General features: G+C 39.8%; 1 pseudogene; it reads right to left on the bottom strand.

Annotated features, from left to right (window-relative positions):
• Positions 1–6,952: 6,952 nt before the first annotated feature.
• Positions 6,953–12,966, bottom strand: LOC123943636 (annotated as a pseudogene).
• Positions 12,967–15,353: the final 2,387 nt, after the last annotated feature.

The following is a 15,353-nucleotide window of genomic DNA, read 5'->3' as shown; positions in this document are numbered from 1 at the left end:
CTGGAACTTCCTGATCAACACCTGAGAGGTAATCTGCATGGTAGACACTCTCACCTCTTCCTTTAGGGGAAGGGGACCTTGCCTGAAACAATCCTTTCTTTTGCTAATAATGTCCTTGTCCTGCCCTGTTTCTGCCTATAAGAGTCTTCTACTTTGCATAGCTCTTTAGAGCGCCTCTTTACTTGCTGGGTGGCATGCCGCCCAATTCACCAACCATTGATTAAGCCAATTAGGTCTTCAAATTTATTCAGTTGAATTTTCTTTAACAACCTAGATAAGTGTTTACTTGGGAATTGACCAAATGAATCAAATATCGCATGTTAGCAATTTGGATGTTCAAGGGTCATAAGGGTATTATATAGTTTTGAGAATAAGTTAGTTCATGTCACGTATGTCTATGTAGAGAATTCTCGTATCCACCAACTACACACATACATGCAAATTATAGTTCAACTAGTTTAGAAAAAAGTTAAGTGTACATATTTTTTTCCTGTTGATACTTTGAAACAGATTGGCAGATCCACATTCTCCATGACTACTTGAGAATTTAAATTAATGACAATAACATTGATCGATACCTGATTTCTCTGCTGGCAGATACTGCTAGCCAGGGATTAGGGCTCCACAGAGAATAATTTTCAGTCAAGTACTGTTTATTTAGTGTCATTCTGGCCCCTGACTTCCTCAATATATGAAATCATCTCCAGGTTGATGGATGGCAGCACTTGAGGTCCGCTGGAAAAGCAGAAGACAATTCATCCTTCTTGTCACAATAAGGCAAATAGCCCACGGGACAAACCAAAGACCACGGTGGTTTTAAACAAGAAAGGCATTGATTAGAGGGAAAGCAAATGCTGAAAGAGAATCCTAGAGTTACTGAGATGGAGTCAAAGAAACTACCAGTCAAACAGAGAAAACAAAGAAAACCCACAGCTGAGAACCTGTGGGACTAGAGATAATAAGAACAGCAGGAGGAGATAGAGGGAAAACAGAGAGAGGATGGAAAAAAATAATGAAAAGAAGATACATAAAAGGGAATGAAAAACCAATAGAAGATGCCAGAATTTTTGACAGTGAGGGGTAGGATCTAAAAGAACTTCTGAGGGAGACGGCTGAACTTCCCTATGGGGCACCATCCTTGACAATGAGATTTAACCTAGAGGGATATCTGTGCAGCCCCAAGTCCAACAGAAATAAAAGACACAGAATAACTAAAATGCAAGCACTGTACTGCACGTGTACACTCAAACACACTCTACCATAGCTATTTCAAAGAGAAGGTAGCTGGAGAAACTGTATGTTTTAGAAAATGTAATCAAAAGTAATTTTTTTTTTATGTTTTGTTGCCATTGTTACCTTTCTTCTGTTTATTTTTCTTTTGGCGTGGCAGTCAGGCCCCATTAGATAAGGCTGCATTTAAGAACCATTTAAAAATAGAATTAGCACCTCTATTTCTCCACTTATTGTCTCCTATCCATCCTCTTCTCTCATGCTTATTTCAGAAGTTTTGGGCATTGAAAGAATTTCTGCCTTTGATTATTGACTACTTCATAGCATGACCAAGCTGCATTTCTTGGATTGGGGGAAATAGATTAACTTCTTTCAGAAAAGAGATAAACTCCACCTCATGTTTTTCCCTGTCTTTCAATTTCATCTACCCATTTCCATTCATTAAAAATCACCATGGCCATAGTAAAACCTAAGCCTGTTGCCTCGCAAAGTATCAGAAGTTCACCATTTACTTCACGTTGTAGGAATTCTAATCAGATACTGGAAGTCTTGGTTCTGTCTTGCTCTCTGTCCGCAGGCATCGTGCCCTCCAATTTTTAACAGCACAGACCAACTCTGTAAGAGCTGATTCCCTTGGATTCTTTCTCAGCCAATGCAGTTAATATTTTGCATAAGATATGGTTCCATTTATTTTTGGCGATTGGCTTATTTATTTATTTCAGTGGTTGAAACAGCTAAGAGTGTGACTGAGTTCACACCTCAGTGATAAGCATATTGGGTGACCCATTAGTGTTGGTGATCAAACTGTACTGCAGCTCAGGCTCACAAGCCATTCCTTTCAGATTTACGGCAAGACATGGGGATGGGTAAGTATGGACCCTTAGTTATGAGAAAGCTAATGAATGCTTCCTATATAAAAAATAATTTCAAATAAGCTAATTTAAGAATCAGAAAGCCATTCACTCTGGGTGGGAACAATGCCCAAGAAGTTCTCTGTAATGTCTCTGACCCTTTTGGCAAATAGCAGAGTAGAGGTGGAGAGAAGCATGCTCCTCACCCATAAATAACCCCCTGATGTGATCCCTAATGCATTGTGAATTCATTGTGGGTTTTTAGGCAGCTGGAAGACACTAATCAATGCAAAAGAAACTTTGCAGTGTTTTCCACATGGAAGTAAATATCAATCAAGTCACAACTATGCTTTCACTTAGATGGTCTGAATAACACTTGGTAAGACAAAGTTTGCCAGAAAGGGGGAAAATTAAAAAAAAAAAAAGCTGTACTTGTGACGGACAGCTTTTCTTGGGAGATTTCAGAGCTCATTGAATCAGATCATCTTCTGATACAGTATTTTTCTTCATTTCCGAGTAGCTTACAGAGTCACCAGTTCATACATCTAGAAAAATTCATGCCTTTGGGAGTTGTCTAGGTAGGCCTACTTACTAGATATTTTGCCCCCCATTCCAGAAGTGATTATGAGGATTTATGATGTGGTATCTCCTTCTATAAAAGCAAGGAAATAATTTTAGATACAAATTGTAGGTAGATAGACCACTCTATGTTCCAAAATCATTTATTTAGTGATTCCTACCTTTTGGGCTTCTTGGTAATTTGTGAAATTTGTAGATAGACAGAAGGATGATGTTTAATCTGTGATTCAGAAGATAATCATTCATTTTTATTCTTCGAGTTCCTACTATTTCAGTTTGCTAGTGCTGCCATTAGAGAATACCACAGATTGGGTGGCTTAAATGATAGAAATTTTCTTAGGATTCTGGAGTCTTGAATTCCAAAATCAAGGTGTCTGCAGGTTTGATTTCTCTGGAGGCCCCTCTGTTTGGCTTGTAGAGAGCCACCTTCTCTCTGTTTCCACACATAGCCTTTTCTCTGTGCTTAGACATTTTATGCTGTGTGTCTCCCTCTTCTCTTTGGGACAGCCAGTCATATTGGATTAGTGACCCTCATTTTTACTTCATTACCACTTCAAAGACCTTATCTCCAAATATGGTTACTTTCTGAAGTACTGGGATCTGGGGCTTCAACATATGAAATTGGGAGGGACATCATTCAGTCCATAACACTCTGCCCTCTGAACCTCCCAAATTCATGTCCTTTTTATAGGCAAAATACATTTGAAAATAAACACATGAAGATATTTTGAATTGGTCAACATTTAGAAGTCCAAGATGACTCCCTGCATTTCCAAGGGGATTTGTGGTTTGAATTCTTGGACTATGCATTGAAATGAGGGTACTTTGGCTGGGGAAAAAGAGGAGCAAAAAGTAGGAAAAAAATGAAGAAAGTGCAATTGGGTGCCACTCTCAGGAATGCCAGCCTGTCTTTAAGATAATGTCATTTTACTGATCATTTAGGCCATCTCTTCATTTTTAGATGGGGGGGGGGGGAATAAAGGTATGAAGTGGTCAAAAGCACTTAAGTAGTTTTGTAGCTGTGTCTGGATTAAAATGTGGATTTTCTGATCTGCAAGCTAGTACTCCTCCTCTTCTATGCTCATGGATCCTAGAGGGAAACTATTCTCTCCTAGAACAAGATGTAGCTAAGGGAGACAGGGTGACCTTTGGTGAGACATTACTGAGAGAATGTGGCTTCCAGATGGTTATAAGATGTACATAATGAATATCTAATAATTGTTCTTTTTCTGTTTGCCTTTTTATTTACTGCTTGGTGAAAACAATGCTTGCAAGTAGAGAATACTGGGGTAGCTTATAGTATATTTCCCATTTTTCTTAGTAGTAGTGTGAGCTAAAGACTGTATTACAAATACTCACTCTTTTCCCCTCTGTGCAAGCAGTGCCCATGGTTTGGCATAGGTGTATTTTTTACTATATTAAAAGCTCTTTATGGACAAGGCTCTCAAACTTATTTTTATTCTTTGAGCCCTAACAAAGAGCTATGAACTCAGGTGCTTAATATGTACACATATATAATTACTTAATATACATATGTATATTATTTACTTAATACATAAATATGTATGCATTCTCATATGCATATATATATACACACATATATATATATATTTATGCATATGTGTGTCTGTACCTCAGCAGTTGGCTCATTGTGGCTGTAATGACTGGGGAACATATGTGTGTGTGAATAACCTTGTCCGGAAGGGAGGGGGATGATACTAAGAGAGGGGTTGTCCGCAGGTTTGTAAAAACTGGTTTTCACTCACCTTGCCCTTGACTTCACTCTCAGTGGCTTCTGGATGTGTATTGAAATTGCAGGGCAGCACAGGTTCGTCCATGAATCTCTCCCTAAACCCTCAGGGGGAATTAATTACTTTTTCTCTGTCTTCCTAAAGCAATTAGTATTGGACTCTATCACAGCCATTACCATATGTTATAAATGCCCAGCTCCCGTTAAACTTTTGAGTTGCCTAAGTGTGTGGATTATATCTTAGCCATCTCTGTATCCTTTGTGCCTTTCATGTAGGTGATGAACGAATGAAGGATAAATGCCAGACTTTGATAGTACACCCCAATTATCTACCTGTCTATCTCTTTGTGTATATTTACATATGTGAGAAAGAAACAAGTTCAGAGAGATTAAGTCATTTACTCAAGATCACACACATGAAAAGTCAGAGGAAAGAATTCTCACCCAGAAAGTGTGGCTGCCAAGTCCCTACTCTAGCGAATCTCCCTATCCTGGACTGGACGTTCAGGATTGGGGCAATCTTCCTTTAAGACATTAAGCAATTAGGATTAGGAAATAGCGGTGAAGAGGACAAATCCTTTTGATAAGAAATACTAGGCATGTCTGTAGCAAGATGTTTCTGCTGGCAATTGAGAGTCACAGGACTCCTCCTTAGAAAGCTACAGGGAAGTGACAGATTAATGCAAAAATGGTGTTTTGGAAGTTTAGTACAGAGGTGAAGGGTGGAAGAGTTTTCACGTCATTCTCCTTACAGCAGTGTCTGGGGATGATAGCGGTGGTTTTCTCTGTCCTCATAGAGTGTTCATACTTTGACCTGTTCTCCCCTCCAAGGAAATGGCTAAGATGTAGGCTCATTAATTCTGAGGGATCATAGGTAAAAATTATATCTTTATTGTTGTTTATTCACAAGGTAAGCCTACATTCTGCAAATGTCTTTTGCAAATACTTTCAGAGACTGCTAGAGCTTTGCTCTGGGTCAGTCCGGGTAAAAAATAAAAACTGAGACCTCTGAGGTTCCCTGATCCATTTTTTCTAGCCCTCTTACTAAATTATAAGCAGATATCTCAATCAGACCACACAGCAACCCAAATACTGTCTGCTGCTCATTGCAAATTTAGAAAGGCAGAGAACAAATTTACAGTTCCTATTTTGAATCTATTGTTAAACCCGCAGGAATGTGTAGCTTAAAAGCCCATTTGGTGCCTTGGAGAAGCATGGTGAACAGTTACATTTGACATTACTCATGTCCTTCAGGGAAATGCTCTTGTTCTTGTTGAAGTAAAGTTCCTGGAGGGAACACTTCGCATTATGTATCCTTTCCTACTCACTCTGATTACTTTTCTTGAAGTTCCCTTGGGTTCTTCCAAACTAGACACAGTCTCTAAATTCTCAGTGATGCTCTTCACTTCTAATACATGTGCTGTTCCAGTCTCATTGCTGTAGTCATTCCCAGATTTAGAGGGAGGAACTGGTGCCGGAGTGAGGTAGGATGCTCACTGGCAGGCAGAAAAAAAAAAAAAAAAAAAAAAAAGTCTAAATGAAAATGAGTAGATTCAGGTCAAAACAACTAATTGGCTCCAAACTTTAACCTCTCCTGTGGGTGAGTCTCTATACTCATTTTGCTTAGACCCAAGACAGCCTCCTAAAATCAAGCGCTGAGGGAAGTGGGCTCCTCTTAACATATTCCTGCCATGACATTTTGTGGGGAACTGTAGGAAAAAGTCTCAATCTCAGACCAGCAGCTTTGCTCTCTTTTAATTATTTTTTTTTCTTTCCTCTTTGTTTTTCTTTGTCTCCTTGTTTCTTTTTTCTCTTTTTCCCCTTCTTTGTCTCTCTCTTTCTCTCACTTTCTCTGCCAATACAGACCTTTCTAGTGCTGTCCAATAGAGCTTTCTGTGGTTCTAGAAATGTTCCATATTTACATGGCCTAGTGCAGTAGCCACCAGCTATCTGTGGCTACTGAGAACTTGAAATGTAGCTGTCATGATTGAGGAATGAACTTTTAATTAATTTAAACTAATTTAAGTTTGAATAGCCATTTGTGGCTAATGGTCATTAAATTGGTTAGTGCAGCTTTTTTTAAAAAAGATTTTATTTATTTATTTGACAGAGAGAGACACGGTGAGAGAGGGAACAAAAGCAGGGAGAAGCAGAAGGAGAGGGAGAAGCAGGCTTCCCGCTGAGGGAAGGACCCTGGGATCATGACCCAAGCTGAAGGCAGATGCTTAACGACCAAGCCATGCAGGTGCCCTGCTTAGTGCAGCTTTAGACCAACTGTTTCTCTCTGACATTATCTGTATTGTTCATTTGTTGATGACAAGAGTTGAAAACCTCTTTGGCTACTATTTTTGTAAAGTTACTCATCACTGGAAAGCTGGTCCAGCTTGTAAAATTTGGTTCAAATATCTTCTAAACTCTTCCTCTCAACTTTAAAGGGCTTTCAGGGCAAGGAAGCACTTAGTATCTTTTTTCTGGGGGGGGCGAGGGGGGGAAGTTCACTATTTATTTATGACAGATATCCCACATCCATGATCCTCTTCAGTCAGAAATTCTTAGAAACAATACCATAGGTCTTGGCCAGTCAGAGGATGGAGTCATTGGACTCACCCATCCTACAAATGGCCCCACAGATAGCATAGGTTTTAAACTGGCCATTGCCCCTGACTGTCACTTTGTCAATCTTGGCCGCATTTAGCTGGATGGATATGTGGTCCTTGGCACAGACAGTTTGGTTGCTGGTGGAGCATTTCTGTGGCACATACAGGTCCACGAACTCACCAGCTTTGAGGATGAGGTGGTGGCTCCCACCTCCCACTTGCCCAAAGGCAAGTGCAGAAAGGAAGTGCTGTGTACACCCCCCCCACCACCACCACCACTTAGTATCTTTTTTGAGGACAGAATGCTCCTCCCTGGAGCCTGGAGATCAGATATTCTCCAGATAGGGATGTAGGGCACTCCGATGTGATTGCAGGTTCAGGTGGGGCTCACTTGCAAGGCATGGAAGCAGGTGTATTTGAAAATTACACGAGGGAAGGCAGAGGTCAGCAACCTCTTTGGCCATCTGCAGGAAGAAATAATGTTGATACAAAGGTCTTGAGCCAGGAAGGATTAAGAGAGGTGAAGGAGTGGGAGGGGGTGGGGGGAGACAAAAGATGTAGTGGAGAAGAAGAAGGAAGATAACAATTAAAGGATATATGTTAAGAATGAGACTGTTACAGCAATCTTAGTTATAACTCTGCCTCTGGTCATCTGCTCCTAGGAAGCCAAGGATCCTCTTACCAGAAAACCTGTGCTTCAGTCAGCCACAGATGCTTGGGGGGTGGAGGCTTGGAGGCAACTGGGAAGGGTAGGGGGCAGTCAGTTGATTCTGTGTACACTCTTAAGTGTCTCTCTGAATTCCACTCCGAGTGGGTTTAAAATGACACCCAACATAGACAGGTTACTATCTTCTGTTCCTCTTTTTCTTCCCTTTCTCCCTTTATTTCAAATTTTTAAAAAAATTTTTTAGCTTAAGAAATATGACCTCAGTGCCTAGTGACCCTTTTGGTTTTAGTCAGTATCTGTCCTGATTAGTAAAAGGGAAATAAGAAATGACAGTTTAAGACTAAGACACTAATAAAAGCAAAGACATTTCTTGTAAGCCTAAGATTCTGCTAAATCAGAGTTTGTTTGTTTGTTTTCTTTTCTTTTTTTCTTGAGCAGTTTGCTTACAATCCTGGAACCATGTTCCTCATATCTGGGAAATCTATTTTACATTGACTTCTTGTACTTGCTACATTTTATATTGACTGGCTTTGCTGTATTTTAAATGTATTTGTGTCTAGACTTGTGGGACTTTAGCTACAGCCAATTTCTACATTATTAAGAGGGTTATTTTGAGTGGCCCCTGTGAATAAACCTAATTTTCCCCTCTGATTAGTGCTTAATTTGAAATTGTTTGTGCAATGATGAAATCTTTCTTGAGTTTCACTTCCAGATTCCAGTTTCCATTCCCAGAGGTTGCTTTTGATTACATAAATGTTTTCAGGGTGATTATGTGGGCAAAATTGTATATTAGGTAGTTTTGGTGCTTTTTTATAAGAAATTGTGTTGTTTAGAAAGATGGGCTGTGAGTTAGGTTTTGGGTTTTAGGTACTTTACAATTACATGATCACTACCTCTATTCAAGGCAAAAATATATGCTGCATCTGTAACCCTGCATAATTTTGTCACCCAGCCTTTGATTGGAAAGTCACTTCTCTTTAAGATTCCACATTCCACAGCAGAAGGATTTTTCTAGATCTACACATCAGGCTCTCAGTGTGTGTGTCGTCTTCTATATCTCTCTTTTTCTCCCATCTTCAGTTCTTCTAATAAATGTCTTGAGGGGCAAAAAGTAAGGTATTCACGCTCTTCCCCCCCAAACTGAAGCTAGAAATCAGACCACATGATTTCATTAGGAGCCAATGCTAGCACCTATGAATCTCTGTACATATACTCTCTGATCCCTGGCCATATACCTTGGTATCTGCCTCACAGGTTCAGAGCTGGAGAGGAATTTTGCCTCTGAATGAGTACCTTGGATTTTACCTTTACCTGATTTAGATGATAACAAGTGAGATTTTGGATTTAGAATTAATGCTGGAATGGGTTAAGATTTTAAGGGATGTTGGGGTAGGGTGATTATAGTTTGATGTGAGAAGGACATGGAAGGCCAAGGGCAGTGTTGTTTTTTTTTAAAGATTTTATTTTATTTATTTAACAGAGAGAGAGATCACAAGTAGGCAGAGAGGTAGGCAGAGAGAGAGGAGGAAGCAGGCTCCCTGCGGAGCAGAGAGCCTGACGCGGGGCTCGATCCCAGGACCCTGAGATCATGACCTGAGCCAAAGGCAGCGGCTTAATCCACTGAGACACCCAGGCGCCCCAAGGGCAGTGTTATGAGTTGAACTATGACCACCTCAAATCGCTATGTTAAAGACCTAACCTCCAGGACTTCCAAACATGACCTTACTTGGAGATAAGTGACTTCACAGAAGTAATCAAGCTAAAATAAGATCACTAGGGTTGGCCTTACTCCAATATGGCAGTGTTCTTATTAAAAGGAAAAATTTGGGCACAGAGAGTCATGCCCAGGGACAGACAATGTGAAGCTACAGAAAGAACACCATGTGAACTTGAAGACAGATATCTACAAGCCAAGGAGAGAGGCCTGGAACAGATCCTTTCCTCACAGCACTCAGAAGGAAACAACCATTCCAACACCTTTATTTTGCACGTGAAGCCTGCAGGTGAGGCAAGAAATTTCTGTTGTTTAAGCCACATAGTTTGTAGTACATTATTATAGTCACATATAGCAAACTAACATAGACAGGCAAGCCATGATCCATGGATTGGATCATGGAACAGACAAATGGTGTATAAGACCTAGTCACTGCTATAGACATTTTCTACATGTACACATCGTGCTTGCTAGAATATAGTTTTCTGTGTCCCTCTTTTTCATTATCTTCCATTTTTATAATTTCTTTCATTCTCAGAAATCTCAAAGAATTACCAACTGCCAGTCCAAGGATTAGACTAACAAACTCAGTAATATCTGATGTTATTCTCACATCCAGAGATGGTCAAAGTTATTTTTTCTACTAGTACTTTTACTACTGCTACTGTCAGCCAGGATTCATTGACTTTCTGTCTTCTTTCAGGTAACATATTAAGACATTAACTTCTTTAACCATGGTCACATTACAGGCATGAGGTAGTAGCCATCATTGTTTGCTTCATTTTGGAAAGGAAAGTATGGTGGCCAGTGGGTTTGATGATTTGGCCGAACCCACCTGGCTCATTAGTGACGGAGTTGAGAATCCCTCACCTGTATGGTCTTCATCATGTCTCTACTCAGAGACTCAAATTCTGAGATTGAGAAAAAAGAATAATCAAAGTAAGATTTAAGCAGCAAGACTACAGAGAAACAATCATTTCTGTTTCTTAAAGGATGCTGGAAATGTATCCTTTAAGAAACAAGTCACATTACTTTGAGCATTTCCAATTTTTCCCACTGAAGACTTTTCCAATAACAAAATCTAACATGAGTAGTCATTGCATCAATTCACATTTTAAGCCACAAACAGACCAAAAAGACTTGCTGTATCAGCTCAAAGGAACATTCTTCTGTAATCAATTAAAATCATTGCACTTGATTATTCCATTCCTGCCAAGAAACAATTTAAAAAGCCTGTTCATAACAATTTGTTTTACAATTTCCAGGACCACTAAAATGACCTCCTGAGGACCTGGAATTTTAAAAGATTTTTCCAGTGTTGCCAGGGGACAATATGGCAGTAAAACAAACACATAAGCCCACTGAGATCTTAATGACACGCATGTGAAGTCTACAGTCTTCATTCATCAAAACTCAGTTTATATATTATAGCTGTTACCGTGGGACATGATTTTCTTGTAAATAAACAAAGGACTTCGATGACCAGAGAACTGGGCTAGTACTGTGGCTCCACCATGCCCTTGCTGTGTGTCCCTTAACAAGTTATCATTCCACTCTGAATGTCTGTGGCCTAATCTTTAAATGGAAAGAGCAATGCCTACAACACAGGCTGTGAGAGTCAAATAGAATAGTGAGCACAGAGCATCTGGCACATGATTGAGACCATTAATTTTTACTTCCATTCCACGTTTTCTTCCCTCTTGTTCTCTCAGGTGCCCAGCGTGTTTCTTTGCCCTTATGTCAGCTTGCCGAGGGCTGACATGCTGAACCATGGTAGCTGAACAGGTTAACTAAAGCTTGAGTCAGACTCCCTGTAAGGTCAATTTCTAGTGTATGTTTTGCTGAGTGGGAAGAAGTGAAGAATACACAGGTCATGTGTCCAGCCTCCACCTGCACAATAGTGGTTAGGAAATCTTGGGGGAGACACATTTTTTTCCCCATTTTGCCTAGAGCCAAGGGAAAGACGTGCATTTATCCTCATAGTTTCCATTCCTGTGTGTGTATATGCATGTGTCTGTGTGTGTGTATGAAGTTTAGATTCTGTAGTTACTACCTTTCCAGGGCCTTGGCTTTATTTTTGAGCCTCTGATCTGATCTTCCTTCTGTATGGACCGTAGTCTATCCGTTACTTTTTTCAGTCAGTTAAAATTCTCTAGGCTATCAAGAATCGGCAGATGCCTGAGGGCAAACGCCTGCTTCAATGTTTTCACTCCTCTGTGGATTCTCCTTCTCAGATTTCTGGTATCTAAGCATTTCTCTTAACTTTCTGGCATCAAATCAATGCATTTCAAAACATTTTATAGATAATTTTTTTTCTTCCACATTTTCTAGCTATTCTCTACAATTTTCCATATTTTGGGGAATAGAATCCCAGTCCAACTCTTTCTAAATAAAATGCCAAGGAAATCTTCTGTTTCAGTCTGCTCAGGCTGCCATAACAAAATACCATAGGCTAGATGGTTAAATAACAGAAAATGATTTTCCTACAGATCTGGAGGTTAGAAGTCTGAGATCAAGATACCAACATTGTTGGCTTCTGATGAGATCTCTCCCTTTGAGTTGCATATGGTGCCTTCTCACTATGTGCTCACATGATCTCTTTGTGGGAACATGAGAGGCAAGGAGTGGGAGGAGTGAGAAAGAGAGAGAGAGTAGAGAGAATGTAAACTTTTGGTGTCTCTCCTATAAGGACACTATCCCTTCATGAGGGCTCCAGCCCAGTGGTTTCATCTAACCCCAGTTACTCCCCCAAACACTCACTGTTACAGGGTTCTTGTCTCAAGGAGTCAAAGAATGAATCTTACATACACAGAGAGGTGAGATGATAGTTTATTAAGTGAAGGTGAGGACAGAAAGAAGGAAAAAAGCTCTCTAGAATTCTAGAATAAAAGGGGTTCTGAATGGGTTGCCACTGTGGCCTTTCATTGGCAGTCTTATTGGGAACTGACTAGGAAGCTGATGGCCTTGAAATTCTCCTGCCATCTTGGTTTGAGCAAGGACTATGGATAACATCCTTCACAGTTTACTTCTTCCTTGAGGTCTGGCCATTTTCTATGGTGACAATGACTGCTGTTTAAAAAAAAAAATACCCACGACCACCCAGGGGAGGGTGGTCTGGTTTGTTCCTTTATCTCTTGTTCCACTCTATCTCAGCATCTCTGCCTGCCAGGAATAGTTCCAGAACCTAGTCAGGGGATTCCTTTCTCCCTTCCTATACCTTAACCCTTTCCTTACTCACCATCTCAAAATACCATCACACGGCGGGGTTAGGTCTTCAACAAATAAATTTGAGAGGTGGGGGACACATATTCAGTCCATAAAAATCTTCTTTCTGAGCCTGAAATAATTGCTTTATGCTACAGGTATCATACCGACCTGTCCGATCTTCAATTCCATCACCTACAATATCAGGAGAATTGAACTTAAAGTATTGTTGTAAAATGACCCAATACCGTATAAAACAAGGATCAAAATGCCCAGCACAGCAGGAAATTAAGACAGTCCTCCCCTTTCTCTTTGCCTCCACTCTCTTTGCCTCCAAAGTGACTGGATGCAGCTGACTGGTATATGATGGCCATCTCCAGTGGCAGTCCAGTGATGTTGGAAGTGGCACAGCTGTGGTCCTGCTTACATCATGCTATCAAGACTTTTCCGCATTTGTGTCACTAGAAACAGATAGAGCCAAGGATGATAGCATGAAGTGAAGGCAGTCACAAATTTTTATGGAGGAAACAGGCAAAACCAAAACCAAACAGAAACAAAGATGACACCTGGATACTTTCTTTTGTAAACTCACAGTGGAGCCCAAAGTTGTAAGCCATCCAGATGGTGAGCTCACAAAAACAGAAATTAATCACCTATTTGTACAGTTTGAGGATTTAAAGATCTTTGGGGAAGATGTTGAAAAGCCTCACTCCAATTAACCTTACCCTACTAAGTATGCCCAGCTACAGATCAGAAGCCAAAGAATGGATTTCAAGGGTCAGAAACACTTAGCCTCTTTGGCCATTTCCCTAGAAGGGGGGAGCCTCTGGAGGGAAAAGCAAGCAGCTTCAACAGATAGGACAGATCAACGTGTGTCTGAGATACAATATAATTCTTCTCAGAAAGGGTTGAAATAATTTTAAGGGCTATTTTGAACTGTGTGACCTTTTTCTGAATTTGATCAGATAACAGAAACAGATTATCATGTGTTATCAGGTGTTGGTGTGTATGGTCTTGGCTGAAATGCTGACCCAGACCTTTTAGAACCCATTTCTTCTCTCTGATACTTGCTTCACCTTGCATACAAAGCGGGGAGAAAAGAAAATGGCATTTGATATTTTGGGGGGGGTAGTCATCAAGTAAAAAGTGTGGTGATTCTGGTAGAACCTCTGAGAATTAAGAGATTTTAACAGCTTTAAAATATTGCCAAGAAGTACTATTTTAAAATGTCTCTGTGACCTTTCTGGTTAAATTGGAAATGAAAAATAAGACACAAGCACATTTTTTCTTATTCAAGAGAAGTAGAAAACTCTCATTAACAGACCAAGAAACTGGGGAAAAAGGAAAGAAGAGAGATGAGAAAAAACGGGAACAGATACTGAAAAGACCATGTTTATACTCAAATTTTTATTTTGTGCACTCTTTGTTGAACACCCCTAAAGGTTTCACTCTGCCTCCTAGGATTCTTTCCCAGATGCTGATCCTCTTTCTTTTATTCTTGAAATTTTAATAATAAGCTGTATCTTTTGCCAAAATTATTATTGGGAAAGAAAATTAAAGGATTTGGCCTCTGTTTCGATCTCTCATTTTAGTGCTAGCCTCCCAGCTGAGATTGTGAATATGGAAATCTATAGAATTTGTAGTAAATCACAAATAAAATCACCCCCAGTGGGTGGTACATGCCTCATTCCAGGTTTCTGGCTTCTAAGAAGGATATTATCACCCCTACTGTCTTTGAAACTTCCCATGGGTTTGACCAGGTCATAATACATACACACACATTTGTGTGTGTGGCGGGGGGGTGTGCATGTGTGTGTGGTAGAATTAAGTAGAACTAAGCAAACAATCATCTTGATTTATTTGGCTCCCCTGCTAATAATTTTGGATGTTTTTGGGTGCAAAGCAGTTATTCCATTTACATTTACTACAAATAAATATTTAAAACAGCAATAGTGTTATCATGGAGCTAAGTGGATTTTACAAACATGACAGAAAAGAATAACACTATAACAGATCTGCTTAAGAGAGCAAAAGAAGTTGCAAGTTGGCCAGCAGGTGTAAGGAGTACAGAAATAGGAAGGAAGGGAATAGCTCAACCTGGCAATGAGGGATATGGGTATAACCTCCTTCAAACTGCAACTGATTTTCAACTTAAGCAGCTACTTTAGCTTACTTGGTGAGTGGATAGAAATGCTGATAATGCTGAATATCTTCCCACGCTCATAAAAGTTTTATAGAAAAACCATTATTAATAAAGATCTCTGAAAATAGAAATTAGCCTGCTTACGTGCAAGGTGATCAGTACAGAGAGGTGTGTATACAGCACGTCCCCTCTTCTGAAATTACTTTAAAATTTATTCTGTCTTATTGTAATCTGGCAGAGTAGATCGAAAGAGAGAGAATGGAAAGCCAATGACAACAGGGAAAGGAAGCCCAATAATATTCTCCCACAAAAGAAACAGAATTACTCTTAAGCTCTTCTTAGAATTCACCAATGTTTCTTTCATAAGAATATATTGTACCCTCAAGCTTGTTTTTATTTATAAATGCCTCTGACAAGAGTTATTCAAGTCCACATTTCTGATACTGTTCTGTCCTGCATTAGCGGGAGGGTGTGAGGTAGCCCATGTACTTGACCATGGCACGTAAAAGCATTCTGAGAGAAGAAAGGGAACTCACAGTTGGTTTATATACTGTGGTGATTGGGTACATTCTGCCTTCTTTAAAAAATCAGGAACATTTATAAATATGTGTCAGAATG

Source organism: Meles meles, chromosome 6 (assembly GCF_922984935.1).
Source record: "Meles meles chromosome 6, mMelMel3.1 paternal haplotype, whole genome shotgun sequence".
Lineage (NCBI taxonomy): Eukaryota > Metazoa > Chordata > Mammalia > Carnivora > Mustelidae > Meles > Meles meles.
This window is presented reverse-complemented; position numbering and strand designations above follow the sequence as displayed.